The sequence below is a fragment of the Nothoprocta perdicaria genome, unplaced genomic scaffold (genome assembly GCF_003342845.1).
Source record: "Nothoprocta perdicaria isolate Ctin4 unplaced genomic scaffold, notPer1 scaffold_48, whole genome shotgun sequence".
NCBI lineage: Eukaryota > Metazoa > Chordata > Aves > Tinamiformes > Tinamidae > Nothoprocta > Nothoprocta perdicaria.
In genome coordinates, this window is record NW_020455732.1 from 861,737 (window position 1) to 875,552 (window position 13,816).

Sequence of the window (13,816 nt, forward strand, 5' to 3'; positions counted from 1 at the left end):
AGGACACATAATGGACAGAACTTGGGTTGAATTTGGTTTAAGCAAAATCCTCAAGTTTCTTAACTTATCCTCATTTTAACTTCTCCTTAAAATAATGCACCCAAATCAGGAATATGTGAATTTATGATTCCCACACAGAAAGAATGGAATAGTACAGACCTAGGATTACCCTCTTAGACACTCAGATACTCCATGTCCGGCCCCAGGTGGCTGCCCACATAGCTGCCAAGGCTTAGAGGCTACTTATTCCCACCACACTGAATCCCATAGGTGCTTGGTATCTTGTGTCTGATATGTGTCCATCTAGAGGACCTGAATTTTTCCTTTATCCACTACTGTGGCTAATGCAAAGGCTTCTTCTCCAAGCTAAAAGTGGGGTGGAGGCCTCCTTATGTTGGGCCTGAAAGCTGGAAGGACATTAACAACCTCCTCTGAATATAGCTTACCTTTTCAGTTGAGTCTTATGGCATCTTTTAATATAGGAGTCTAAAGAGAAGTGAGCCACCTAAGATTTACAGTGATAGCTGAGCAAGGCTTTGGCACAAACATGAGCCCTACCTGTTACCATGCAGTTTGTTACTGTTTTGACCTACAGGCCAACAAGAACTCTCCCAGACAAAGCCTAGGCAGAAATTGAAGCCAGAATGGGCTAGGAATTCTTCCTAAGAAGCCCTTTGGATGGAGGCTATTCTAGGGAAAACAAGTAGCCAATTTTCCGAGTATGAGCAATACTTGGCCGATCGCCAGAGGGCCAAAGAACAACCTTTGGACCATTTTATTTGCTAACAGAGCCTGGGCCAAGTAGGATGACCAAATAATTTGGAGAGTTTCCTTTTTACTTCTCAGTTTGGCAATAGAAAATTAACTTGTCCATCCTCTTCCCAGGGTAGAGCCATAGGAACCCATGAGGAGGCTGCTGTCTTTCCTTATACCACAAAGACAACCTGCCTCAGTCAGTAAACATCCTCCTGCACTACCACCTCTGTTTTTAATCCTGCTGCAACAAGATGCATTGGCTTTGTAGTCCTGCATGCAGTATCAAAAAACTAAGGAAATTCTGTTTAAAATCTAATAATGTTTTCTGAAATGTATATTTGGAAGCAGGCTTATTGACAATGTAGGACTTGTAATTCCTCACACCTTTATAAATCATGCATGATAACTTCTAGGACAGTCTCTGGATTAAGCTGCTCTGGATGCTTGGACACTTTATCTCCCACAGGGAATCAGCTACTCCAGGCTGTATGTATCCCAACCTCTTCCCAAAGGATGGTTTTTGAACATCTACAGCACACTGAGCTTGGGCATGGTGACTCCAGTCATAAGAATTGCAACAAAGTCAGAGGAATCGGAGCACTGAAAGTTAGCAGAAACATCCTCCAGCATGAGAACTACTGCTCTGCATGATGAGTCTTCACCATATTCTTGGGTCACTTCCAAGCGTAAAGAAAAGGGGAGGTACGGGAGATTAACTTGATTGATTGAATTCTGGAAATGTGATTAACCTTTTCCCCACACTACAGACCTTAAGGCTTCTCAACAGATCTACTACTGCTTTTTTAATCTATTTGATACCTGAAGTAAGCATTAAAGATTAGAGGGAAGTAAGGTTCATCTCTAAGACAGCCAGTTCCATCAGACGATGGAAAGAAGCATCCCCGTCATGGGGATGGCAGAAAACCATAGGACACATAGGGCATTTCCCACATAGGACATTTCTAAACCTGAGGAAGAATAAGGAGAGAAAAGAGTCTACAGAGCTTATGTGCTTTCCTGAAGAGCAGCAACATCTGGAAAGGATAGAGCAAATGCTTGATCTGTGCACAGCATTGTCAGCCACCAGCTGCAAGGCATAGGAAGAAATCAGCATGTTCAAGCCCAAAATGATTTGCTGTCACACTTCTTACCAGTGCAGTCCTAAGGAATGCCTCAGAAACTGCAGGACCCAACAGAGAGTCAAAATTACCAGGCAAGGTTCATGACTTGGGATCCTTTAACTATTGGGGGAAAGTTTATCATTTCTTCCCCAGAATATGGATGAATTAACCAGAAAATCTACATTGTGTGTACAGTTTCCCAGATGCATCATGTATCCTTATATTTCCCAGATGCATCAAAATGCTTTTGGCAAGTGGTTATCAGTACTCATTCTAGCGTTCAGCACAATTAGTCTGTATGGTAGGAGCTTGCCCCTTGGGCAGATGCATTTTCAAAACATCAGCCAAAGAGTCAGGGAAATGCAACCAACTTTGCTAAGGTCCTCCATGTCCCTTTACCACATTTATATTGGGCATAATATTGATTCAAGCCCATTATTTACAAGCGTCATTAGGAGTACAATGGAGAGTGATAAATTATTACTTTAATGGGAGTATAATGACATAAAGATACTTTTAAAGTAATTGGATCCTCACCCTGAAGAGTGGAGAGTGTCTTTTTCCTATAAAGCTCATGCAATGTTGATAGGAATGAGATTCCAGATGTGCCTGAGGGAGTGACTGCTGCCTGAAGAAACTCCAGCAGAGCAAACCTTTGTCTCTCAAACTGCTTGTTGTTGTTTTTTGGGGGTTTTTTTTGTTGATTTTTTTTTTCTTTTCTCATCTTGCCTCAGATTTACACTTGATCACTACACAAAAGAGAATAGTGTTGCCTGGAAGCAAGAGAAGCAAGCAATGTCTTGGCTATGGTGGAAGACCTACTGATACAAAAAAAAAAAAAAAAAAAAAACCCTGCTCCTGTTGTTTACACAATTCCCTTTCCCCCTCCTGTCCCAATAGCATGGGAATGTATTTCTGCAGTGAGGTGCACAAAGCTCCAAACCCCATTTCTTACCTGAACCACAGCTAATTATGATAGCTTACTGAGCACAGGTTTAATAGAGAAAACAAAGCTCTCATGTGGCTCGGTTTACATACACAAATGTGCTCAGAGCATCAAGGAACTCAAGGATTGAAAAACATAAAACTCATTGATCTAAATTACTTCAACTGCTTGTGGAGAGCTTAGAGATGTTCAGGTGGAAGTTTCTATAGTAGCAAGGTGTTATTTTCAGAATATTTAAGGTTGGAAGGGACCTGTACAGATCATCTAGTCCAACCTTCCTGCTCAAGCAGGCACACCTACAGCATGTGGCACAGGGTGGCATCCAGGCGGGTTTTGAAGACCTCCAGAGTAGGAGACTCCACAACCCCCCTGGGTAGCCTGTTCCACTGCTCTGTTACCCTAACAGTAAAGAAGTTGCTCCTCACCTGGAGACGGAACTTCTTGTGCTTCAGTTTGTGGCCATTACCCCTCGTCCTATCGCTGGCCACCAGTGAGAACAGCCTGTCCCCTTCCTCCCTGCATTCTCCCTTCCTGAGCTTATACATATTAATCATATCCCCTCTGAGCCGTCTCTTCTCCAGAGAAAACAGGCCCAGCTCGCTCAGCCTCTCTTCATACGAGAGATGTTCCATTCCCTTAATCATCCTGGTTGCCCTTCTCTGGACCCTCTCCAGAAGCTCCACGTCCTTCCTATACTGGGGTGCCCAGAACTGCACACAGTACTCCAGGTGCGGCCTCACCAGAGCTTATTATCAAGATCTAATACCTTAGGCATTGGTGATTTATGCCATCACAGTGTAATCCCTTTTTCTCTGCCCAGATCATTGCAAACAATCCTCTGAATATGACCAGAAAGCAAGACAATGGTTTATGAGTTTTAAAAGTTCTAAAAATTAACTGCTTTCTTGTAGCAGAGTGATTTATGCAACGGTTAGCTCCTGTCTTTGGTCTCTTATGATGATTAAAGGCTAAAATAATGACGAATAACTCTGGGATTACTACTTAAATATCACTGCCTGGAAAAAGAAGACAGAAAACTGCTCCTGAATTGATCTACATGAATATTGAAGGTGCATCCTAATGAAGATGAGGCAGTAGTACCTGGAGATATGAAAGAAAAAAACCCATGTGATTAGGACACCGTATGGGATAGGGTCAGGATGAAGGCAAAAGAGGAGGATTTGCCAATTAACTCAAAATGAGTCTGAAGAAGACTTGAGCTTCAATCTCTGCCTCTGTAAATATGTGGGACTGATTAGCTAAAAAGAAATAGCTGTGATATTGCTTTAGAGCTTGAATTCCTTTTTCTATAGAGCCTCTGAAGTTCACCTTGAAGAGACATTACCTTTTGGTCTGTTAAAGTGGCAGCATTTGGGAACCAAAGAGTGATTTCACTACAGCTGAGAAAAAGTAGAGCTATTTTGCAGTCTTGTGGTTTTGGAAATTATGGGACCTGTTACTACCAAGGTGGATAGGAAAAGCAGGACCACAGGAAAGAGTCCTGAATCCGTGCTTGGTCAAACTTTCCTGAGACACAAGTCTCCTGGCTTTTGTCCCAGGAACTTCATCTCATAGATGAAAGCTTCTGAGTTTGTTAGGGTACAGACAGTCCCAAAAACTAAAGCATTAGGTGCAGCAATATCCATGAATGTTGAAGTAAACATATAAGGAACAACTTCTCAAGTCATAAAAATAGAGGATTCGTCCTGTCTATCTAGGCTAGGAGTGAATTTACCTAGGGTCCCTCTGTCCTTAACAGAAAAGAGAAAGGATTCAGCACTTAATGTGGGATGGATTAGCCTCTGGAAGTCACTGACTTTTTGCTTGGAATTTCACATGGGTACTTCAGTTTTCAGGTGGTCTTTGAACTTAATAGAAAATGGGGTGCTTGCTGCTTTCATATGAATTCCATGTATTAACAAGCTAAAAGGAACCTCATTAGTAAGCTACCAACGTTAGATTAAAACCTATATTTTAAATTTTTAATTCCTAATGACCATCTTTTTAAGGCTTCAAAAGCAAAATAGGATGGAATTGGATTTGATGGTTTGTGAAAAAGAAAAGGAGATGCTGGAAGAAAAGGTTACCTGCACAAGCTTGTCTGAAAGATATTCACATCAGAAGATGTTTACACGGTGCATGTGTGCACTACAGAGCCTCTCCAAGTGTTGCCACATATTTTGCTTTGTTTATCTCTATGGGCTTAAAAACCCTTCTTTAACTTCCTTGTTCAGTGTTACAGCAGCATCTGCAGATTGCGGTTCTGTGAACACTTTGGAGCTTGTCATGTGCCTGGAAGATTTAAAAGACTCTATATGTTCAATTAAATAAATTTATTATGATCTAAAGAACAGTGAAATGGCACCACAGGCCAGAGCATTATATCCTCCCACTCCCTTCTTCACTGACAAACTTAATCTTGAGGAGAGCAGTAAATACTCAGCCAGATGTGTACACATTGTCCAGGTGATGCTGTTCACCAAACACTAGGGAATTTCCATTTGGACCAGTGGGGATGGTTCCCATGCCAAGGACAGGGAGATGTTAGGGAGTAAGATGGCAACATTTTTCAAGTATATTTAATATGACTCACATATGACTCCTCAAAGTGACTGTAACAGATTCATGCAGACAAAATTTGTATAATGGTGCAATTGGATGGCACAATGACAGGTTCAGGTGCTGTGGATTGGAGCTAAAAGAGGTGGGAGAGCCTTAATCCAGAAGGTGACTGAGGAAGCAAAAACAACTCTACAAGGCTTAGGCAGAGAGTTAAAGAGTAGGAGTTGTTTTAAAGTGGATGGGCCAGCCTGAGGTTGGTGATGACAAGCATAGTGGACAGTGGGTGAGGCAAAAGTGTGTACATGAGCAAAAGAGGCAACAAATTCCAGGAAGGCAAGAGAGTCTGAGAGCGCAGACCTAAGCAAACAAGTCCTCCTCCTTGTTCAGATGCTAACCTGCTGTAAAGTCCTTGGAGGAAGAAATGATAGCCTTCCATTTAGCCTTCACAGACATCATTTTTCCAATCTACAACTTGATAGAAATTAATATCTGCCTATGGCTGATTCCCGGATGATTCCCGGATGATGTGACAGGAATGCAAAGTGTGTTGCATTGAGCAAAGAACATGCATTTACTTTGCTGCTAATGTAGTTTCTCAGGTCACAGAAGAGGAGAGGGCTGGGTGAGATGCAAAAGGCAGAGCACAGTAGACTCATTTTCCAGTCATGTCATGGCCACTACCACCTTGCTGTGATCCCTGATTTCCAAGGAGAGTGTGAAAGATCCCTAGGGCACTAGGACATTGCACCCTGCTGGCCATTCTGCCTTTGTTCACCCTGCACATTCTGAGGATCCTCTACACTCCCATGACATTGCTGGAGAAGACTCAGAGATTGCACAGAGGCAAACTGGAAAATAAATAAATGAGGGTGGAGAGCCAGAAGATTTATATTCCTCCCTAGGAAATTTTCCTTACTGATTCCATAAAAATAAAAATACCCAGGATAGTGTAGTATGAAGAATGATATGGAATGACCCTCTCCTTTCCCATGAGTCATCCAGGTCCCACACTCAAAGGATCTGGTGTTTCAGATACTTCCCTTGAACCATAGCAGATCCTAGTGCTTCTCGGTGCCTTTTGAGAATAACAGTTTAGAAGCAGAGAGTATCAGATTATGCCACTTTTGTCAAAGAGACAAACCAACAGTAGGCACACTGCTGCTGTGCAAGGAGCTTCTCAGTGGACCTCAGATTTCTATCATCTCAAGATCTTTATGAAGGTCCATCATCTTCCCTCTTGGACTGCACCACTATAAGGCCAGACTCCAGGAGCATGGTAAGAGTCTCTGCATACCATGGGGAGCAGGGAGAAAACTCTGCCCAGTGCTTAGCCTCCTGGGTAGCCCAAGTGCTTTCCAGCAGAACAGAGAACCTGCACTTCTTTAGATTTATACATCTTTAAGGAGAGCTCGGTGCACCTTTGCTATCTATTAAAAATACACATCAGAAAGAGCAGAGCAGAGGTAGCATAATCAGCAACCCAGGCCACCGGGGGACTGGGAGGGAGGAGGAGGAACCAGTCTAAAACTCATCGAAAGGTAAAAATCTAAATCAATAACCTTCCTTCTCTGCTCCCAATCAATACTCCCCACCACAGAAGACGTCACCTGGCATTATTCAGCTTCTTTTTTCAAGTTCTTTGCTGAATTCCTGGCTCCTGCCTAACTCTTAACAGGAAACTCTGAGGATTTCAAACTCAAGGGGTTCACTTCGTGGCACATAGTTGGCTCTGGAAGATGAGCTAATTCCCAACAGCACCTGCTGAAAGAGCATTCAAGGAGCCGTTGCGCTCTTTTTTCAGCAAACAATTGAGCCATGCTTTTATGCCTGCCAAAAAGCTACACTATCTGCTACATGGAGATTTATAGCAGGACTCAGATAAATGGAGATGAGTGCTTTTATTATCTATCTGAAACCATGCAAATGCAGTGTGGGTTATGATGTGAGAGAGAAAAGCTTCATTCAACAAGACAGAAGAGCCCATTTGGGAAGTAAATAAAATGTTGGCACTTTCCCTTGTAGATAAAGAAAGGGAAGGCAAGTACTACTTTTACCTGCTTACTGGTCTACAGAACTGACAAACACTCCAGAGAAATTAACAACAAAAATGACAAAAGTCACATCGAGGAAGAGAGTCCTTACAGGAAATGATCAAGCACAGTGACTTTCTAACTATGGTTAGGAGTTAGTTGATTCTAAGAAAACAGATCTTACGCCAAAAAAAAACAGTCACCCTGAAGAATTAGAGAATCCCTAGCACTTTAGAGATTTCTGTAAATTTGCTACATTGTAGGTCAAGAAACAGTGCCTGGAAGATGGAATTTGCCCACATAATAAGGAACTAAAAAGAGTCCATTTCTCCCTCCATCAGTGGAGGGAGGATATTGTCAAGATGACCAACATTCTTTCCAGTAAGGTCCTGGGTAGGTTCACTTATAGCTGTAAATTGGATATCGAAGAGTAATATATATTTATTTTTTTATCTGGGATTTTTTTATTATTATTATTTGGGAAAAAAAAATAAAGCTGTTGGTCAGAAGCAAGTCTTTTACAAGTTGCCCAATGACATCAGGAGGACTATTCACATGAGGAATCAGCACAGACACATATCCTATCTGGATAAAACTAATCATGTATAACACGGATTAGGTTGAAGAAGCTGAGGTTACTTTAATCTAAATTAATTTTGCATCCAGCTACAAGGCAAAAATACATCTCTTGGCAACTTGCCCAAAGCATCATCAGCAGGGTAATATTTTAAGAGACTCATATGGTAATATTTTTAAGATATAAATAGAATATTTAAGGATTTTAATAGAAATTAAGGCATGATCAGGGCACAAATGAAGACTCTTGACTCCTGTTGAGTTCAGTGAGTCACTAATGCTCGGCACCCAGACCTTCGTGTCTGACGGGATCAGGCCCTCTAAAGAAAAAGGCAATCAGTAAATTGCTAGCTGAGTAGATACACTAATGATTAACTCATATTACTATAGTTAATAGCAAAGCTATTAGCAAAGATGCTCAAAATGTCTAAGTCTGGCACTTTTAAAGGGAATCTTTGGAGGTAGGCACACAATTGCTCTGAAAAATAGGAGGATATGGCTCATACAAAATAGCGCAAGTGTCATATGTAATGCTTCCTTCCTCCTTAAAACAAGATTAGGCGCACTTAAGCCATTATCACCCCATATTTGTGTGCTCTTAAAAATTCAGTGATGAAACACTCACATTTTCCACAGTTCTTCATTATCCTCTCTGTTATACTTTTTCCACACTAAATCTCCCTTTTTATGATTCAAGCCCAGTACTTCTTTTCCTATCCACCCTAGACATGGAGACCAATATATGCTGTTACTCTCTCCTACAAGGATCATGCCTCTTTCCAGACTCCTTTCCTCTAGATCAAGTAACTCCAGTTCCTTACATCATGTCTTTACTGCTGTCATGAATGCAGCAAACGTCCCTTAAATCAGATTATAAACTGTTTTATACATATGTTTAGTTAAAGGCAGTGACAAGTGAGGAGCAGCAGGAATAGACTGGACTGTGTCTTTATGAACTGATTCTTGGCCCCACCATATGACAAAGCTATTGTCTTCTGTTGGGTTTCACCATCGTTTTGGTAAGTAGCTCCTTACCACCACCGTTGTGTCTGCATACTAAGGACTCAGCTCCAACAGGCCTTCCTGCAATTCAGAGCTGCTGCCCTCCACGTTCCCTACCATTGCGTCTCTGCTGGCTGACCCTTAGAGCAAATTTTAGGAACAAGGTTAAAGATTTAGGCTTGGGTCTGCACTTGCCTACTGGGCACTATCCAGTTTCCACTATTTGGTCACTTAGCAACTCAAGGTAAGGTATTGCCCATATACAATTGGACATGCTTTAAGTGCTCACAATGAATTGCTCACAAATGTGATCTACTGCTCAGAATGAGACTCCTCAGTTTATCACTAATTGCATCTTATTATAAGCTTTGCTAAAAAAAATTGTTATGAAGAAACTTGCATCATTCAAACTTTTCCTTTATTCTGTTCAAATTTTTCCTTAATTCTGTTTTATTTGACCTATTTTCTCATTCTTTTTCATTGCTTTTGCATGTTTCTACCAGATTTTAATCTATGGAGGAAATACTCTGGGAATCTTCAGCTATTAGAAAAAGATTTAAATACAGAGTCCTTTAAATTTATGAAAAGGGACCAATGCTTTGACATACTGTGAAGCTTTAGAGCTAGCAGTCTGTATTTTACAAGTTCACCACGTCACTGTAAGCAAATTTACAACCATATCTGCCTGACTGATTTGGCATTGAGATGAGATTAATAAAAACACAAAAAGCAGAGTGGAAATTTTAACACAAAAAGATATCAAACCTCTCATATAGCATTGCATTGGCTACCAGACCAATGACATTTTTTATTACATCCACCTAGGCTGACTTGATTCCTTAATATTATCTCAGAAGTGGATGTGATGCCATCAGTGATTCTTCAGAATCTTTCTTCAAAAGAACAAATGATCTTTTCTAGCACACACAGTTCTTTATCGTTTCTGAGGACCCAATACCAGTAGCGTGCTTCAGTGTTGTCACTTCTAGACCAACAGCCACCTCTCTAAGTGCTGCAGCACACATAGAACCAAAAAGGGCTGCCATGTCCTGGTGTGATGTGCCAGAAGGTGCTTGCTGTTGCTTGGCACAGAGCAGATTATCCATTCAGTGCATTTCTAAATGTGTTTCCTATCTCTTTCCAGTCTAATAAGTAGTTGCAGCCCACGTGAACTGCTATGGAAGTTGCTCATAAGACTGAAGGAGCTCTCTACCTGATCTGGTACTTTGAAACTCATCAAATTTGTCCTTCACTTTTAATGAAAGTGAGGGTCAGAGCATGAGTAGACCTTTTCTGACTGAGATTTAGTAGCTGGATCCATGCTTTGCAACCTGCAAATTTGGAACAGAAATTCCTGAAAATCTCCAGGAAACCTCATCCAGAACTACTTATTGCCTTGGGGGCTGACACTGGTGAAGCCAAGCTGTGCAGGAGGGCTCAGGGTTGTGAGAAGAGGTCACAGCACTGAGGAATGAATTGTCTCAGCCTCAAAGAATATGGGAAATGTTGTTACAAAGAGACTTGTACACAGCTGAGGACTGAGATGAGGATCAGAAGTGCAATGACAGCTACTCTCTTGATCCCCAAGGATACCGTGTCTGCATCCCTAGCACTCACACTGCTGTCTCTGCACTGAAAGCACAACCCTGAATTGTCATTTGCCGGCAGCTGTCTTATATGGATATGCTTGGCTTGATCACTTGTACAGTCAGTCTAAGAATAGCTTCCTCTTTAACATCTGATTTCTCTTAAAGGATAAAAATAAAACAATCAGAGCTTGGGTATAAAAGAGCAAACTGCTGAACACTGCACAGAATGCATCTATGTTTAATGAAGGAAAATTTTACTTTACGTGGGACACAAGTTATTTGTGTCAAGCATATTCATCCTCAAGATCAGACTCTAAGCTTCTACTTCATTATCTGACAGTTAAATGACTTCTCATACTGGAAAGAGCTTGAGTTCTCCAATGTAGATGGTGTAACTTTGAGCATGAACCTGGTGTGGTCATAGCTCTTGTCACCTTTAGTTCTTCCTGGAAAGATGCAGTGACCAGCACAGACAAGAGCATTCCCGGGAGGCTCTTTGGAGGCAGGAACAGTCTTGTGAGTGTAGGCTGTGTCATTCCACTTACCCTCAGGGGGCAGAGAACAGATCTTGGATTGTTTTAAATGTATTTTGAGAGTCCTGAGTGCTGTTTCAGGTAGCCTGAGAGAGACACTCTTCTTATACATACATAAGTCATGGTACTTCCGTTCAGAAAGAGTGTGGACAGCCCAGTTTTGGCTTCCCAGACTAACTCTCTGCACTGTCAGTGGAGGGAATTCACAATACATATCCCAGATGATTCAAATATAGTCTATAAATAGCACTAGATTCCTTCCTTCTCCCCTTTCTATTCGTACTCTGCATTAAATAAGTTATTCTCTCATACTGAATTGTCATGGGACATCTGCAGTAGGCACTACACCTTATAAACAGAAAATACTTTCCTTTTCAGAAACAAATAAAAAACCTAAAAACACAATCAAGCAGAAATTAAATGTGATGAACATTAAAGTGAAGAAATGCTAACTGAGCAGGAAATGCTGAAATTTAGCCAACATTTTTTTTTTCCATTCAAAGCAGGCCTGTCTCTGTAGTGCCAGACCACCTGTCACCTTAATAAGATATTTTTCCTGATTCAAAAATAGCATAGCAAGAGCATGCTTGAGTCAGATATGAATTAACATGTAGACTGAACATGATTAAAACCAAGTCTTCAGCCAAATGCTTGGGGCTACAGTGCAAATATCTGAGCACTGAGGAAACAGAGATGCCAGCCTTCTGACAAAACACAGTCCTACACTGTGCTGCATCACAGAAAGGACGTCAGAAGTGCGTGAGGACCCTGAAGGACAAATCAGCAATGCAAATCTGTGATATAAGGCAGCCAAACTCCAGTTCAAGTGGTAATGCTGTGAGACAGGTGGGTAAATATATTTCTCCTAAGATGTTAGGACTGGAGAACTGGAAACTTTGGGCTCTGAAGCTCAGGCTTGTAGACTTGGTGTCATCAGGAAGAGATCCTAACAGCTCTGATGCCCCATCTTCCATTTCCATTTCAGCCACATCTTAGCCTAGCAGAGAAAGACACCTCTGACCTTACCATCTCCTTGGTTTAAGTCTTCTACACACTCACAGAAAACCCAAAATCAACAATCATCAGAGTGTGGGAGAAAGAAAGTGCCATTATCTCCACTTGACACACAAGGAACTAAGCCATGGATGACCGATTTGCTAGGTGTCGTGCAAAGGGTTGATGGCAACAATAGGACCTGGTCTGAGCTCTTCAACAGAAGCCATGTCACCTCCTGCATTGCATTTAGACATTATTTGGAAGCTTAGCTTAGCTGATTTTGGCTGGTAGTGCCTCCTCCATTCTTTCTCTCCCTTCTTAATTACATTTGATTTTTCTTCAGAAGAGAATTCTTTTCTGTGGTCATATTTTTATGGGAATTTTAATGAGTCGCTTGGCATGACATTAATCACTGAAGATTTAAAGTGTCTTTAAATTGCATTTTCTCTCCTTTTGAATGCCAGCCACACATTTTTGTTTACAGTGAAATGCTAGGAAAAAAAAATCAGTCTATTTTCCTTGGAGCTAATTGGGGGTTTATTACTGCTTCATTTGCTTACAATTGAATCAAACAAAAACCTCCATCCTTTTTTCCTGGCGCTGCTAATTGGATTGAGTGGGTTATAATGATATTACAGTATATACATAAATGAACATTTTTAAAATACATAAATGAATATTAAAAAATACTTCTAAAGACAGAGTCTAAATAGTTCCTTGTATACTTTTCTAAAGCAGATTGCATAGTTATGCTTTTTAAAAAAATGTGCACAGCTCAATTCTGCATTCAGATTAACACATAATCCAGCCCAAGACAGCACTACTGGAACTGGATTGAGGACAGGATTTGCCAAAAAAGAGGGTGAAATGCATTTTTGCAAGGGTATTCCATTGGGATTTTGGCATATAATTTTCATAAATGCCTAGAAATCCTGCAGTCCCTGGCACCCATGGGGTACAATGCTGAAACTGGTATTACAGATGGCAGCTCTGTGGTACAGAAGGGACTACAGGCTTTGGCATTGACCAGTCCCACACTTTTCATTAGATCTAAACTCAACATTTGTTCTATATAAATTGCTATTTAAAACAGCTGAGGCTACTGCAAGCCATTTGTTAAGTATTTTGACCATGTGCAAAAAGCATTTGTTACAATTCTTGTAGCTCCCCACAAAATGCACCTTAGCTACATCAAAACTAACCATGGATGTTGATCTCCCAGGACCCTCTCTACAATGCTTCCTCTGATTTTCTTGTAGTCATTAGAGGATTATATATTTATTTATTTGTGTTATTTCACCATTTGTGTTTTAAAGAAAACAATATTTTCAAATTCAACCACCTATTTTTGTCTCCCTTAATCCTTATCTAACTCTGGTGTTAACTGGATTACATACAGATAATAAACAAGTTTAGTGTAGATGTCTGATAAAGCAACCAAATGATTTTGGGTGAGAACCTGTGCCCATGTTCAGGTTTTCACCTCCTACAGCAGCTCCTGGAACAAACTCGATTTGCTAACCACGAGTGCACTGCAGCTATTTCATGGAAAATCAGCACCAAAAATTTGCTTTCATATCATCTCCTGTTGCTTCCCAGGAACTCTGGGGAACACAAGAGGAATACTTTTTTCCTTTCCTTTCCTTTCCTTTCCTTTCCTTTCCTTTCCTTTCCTTTCCTTTCCTTTCCTTTCCTTTCCTTTCCT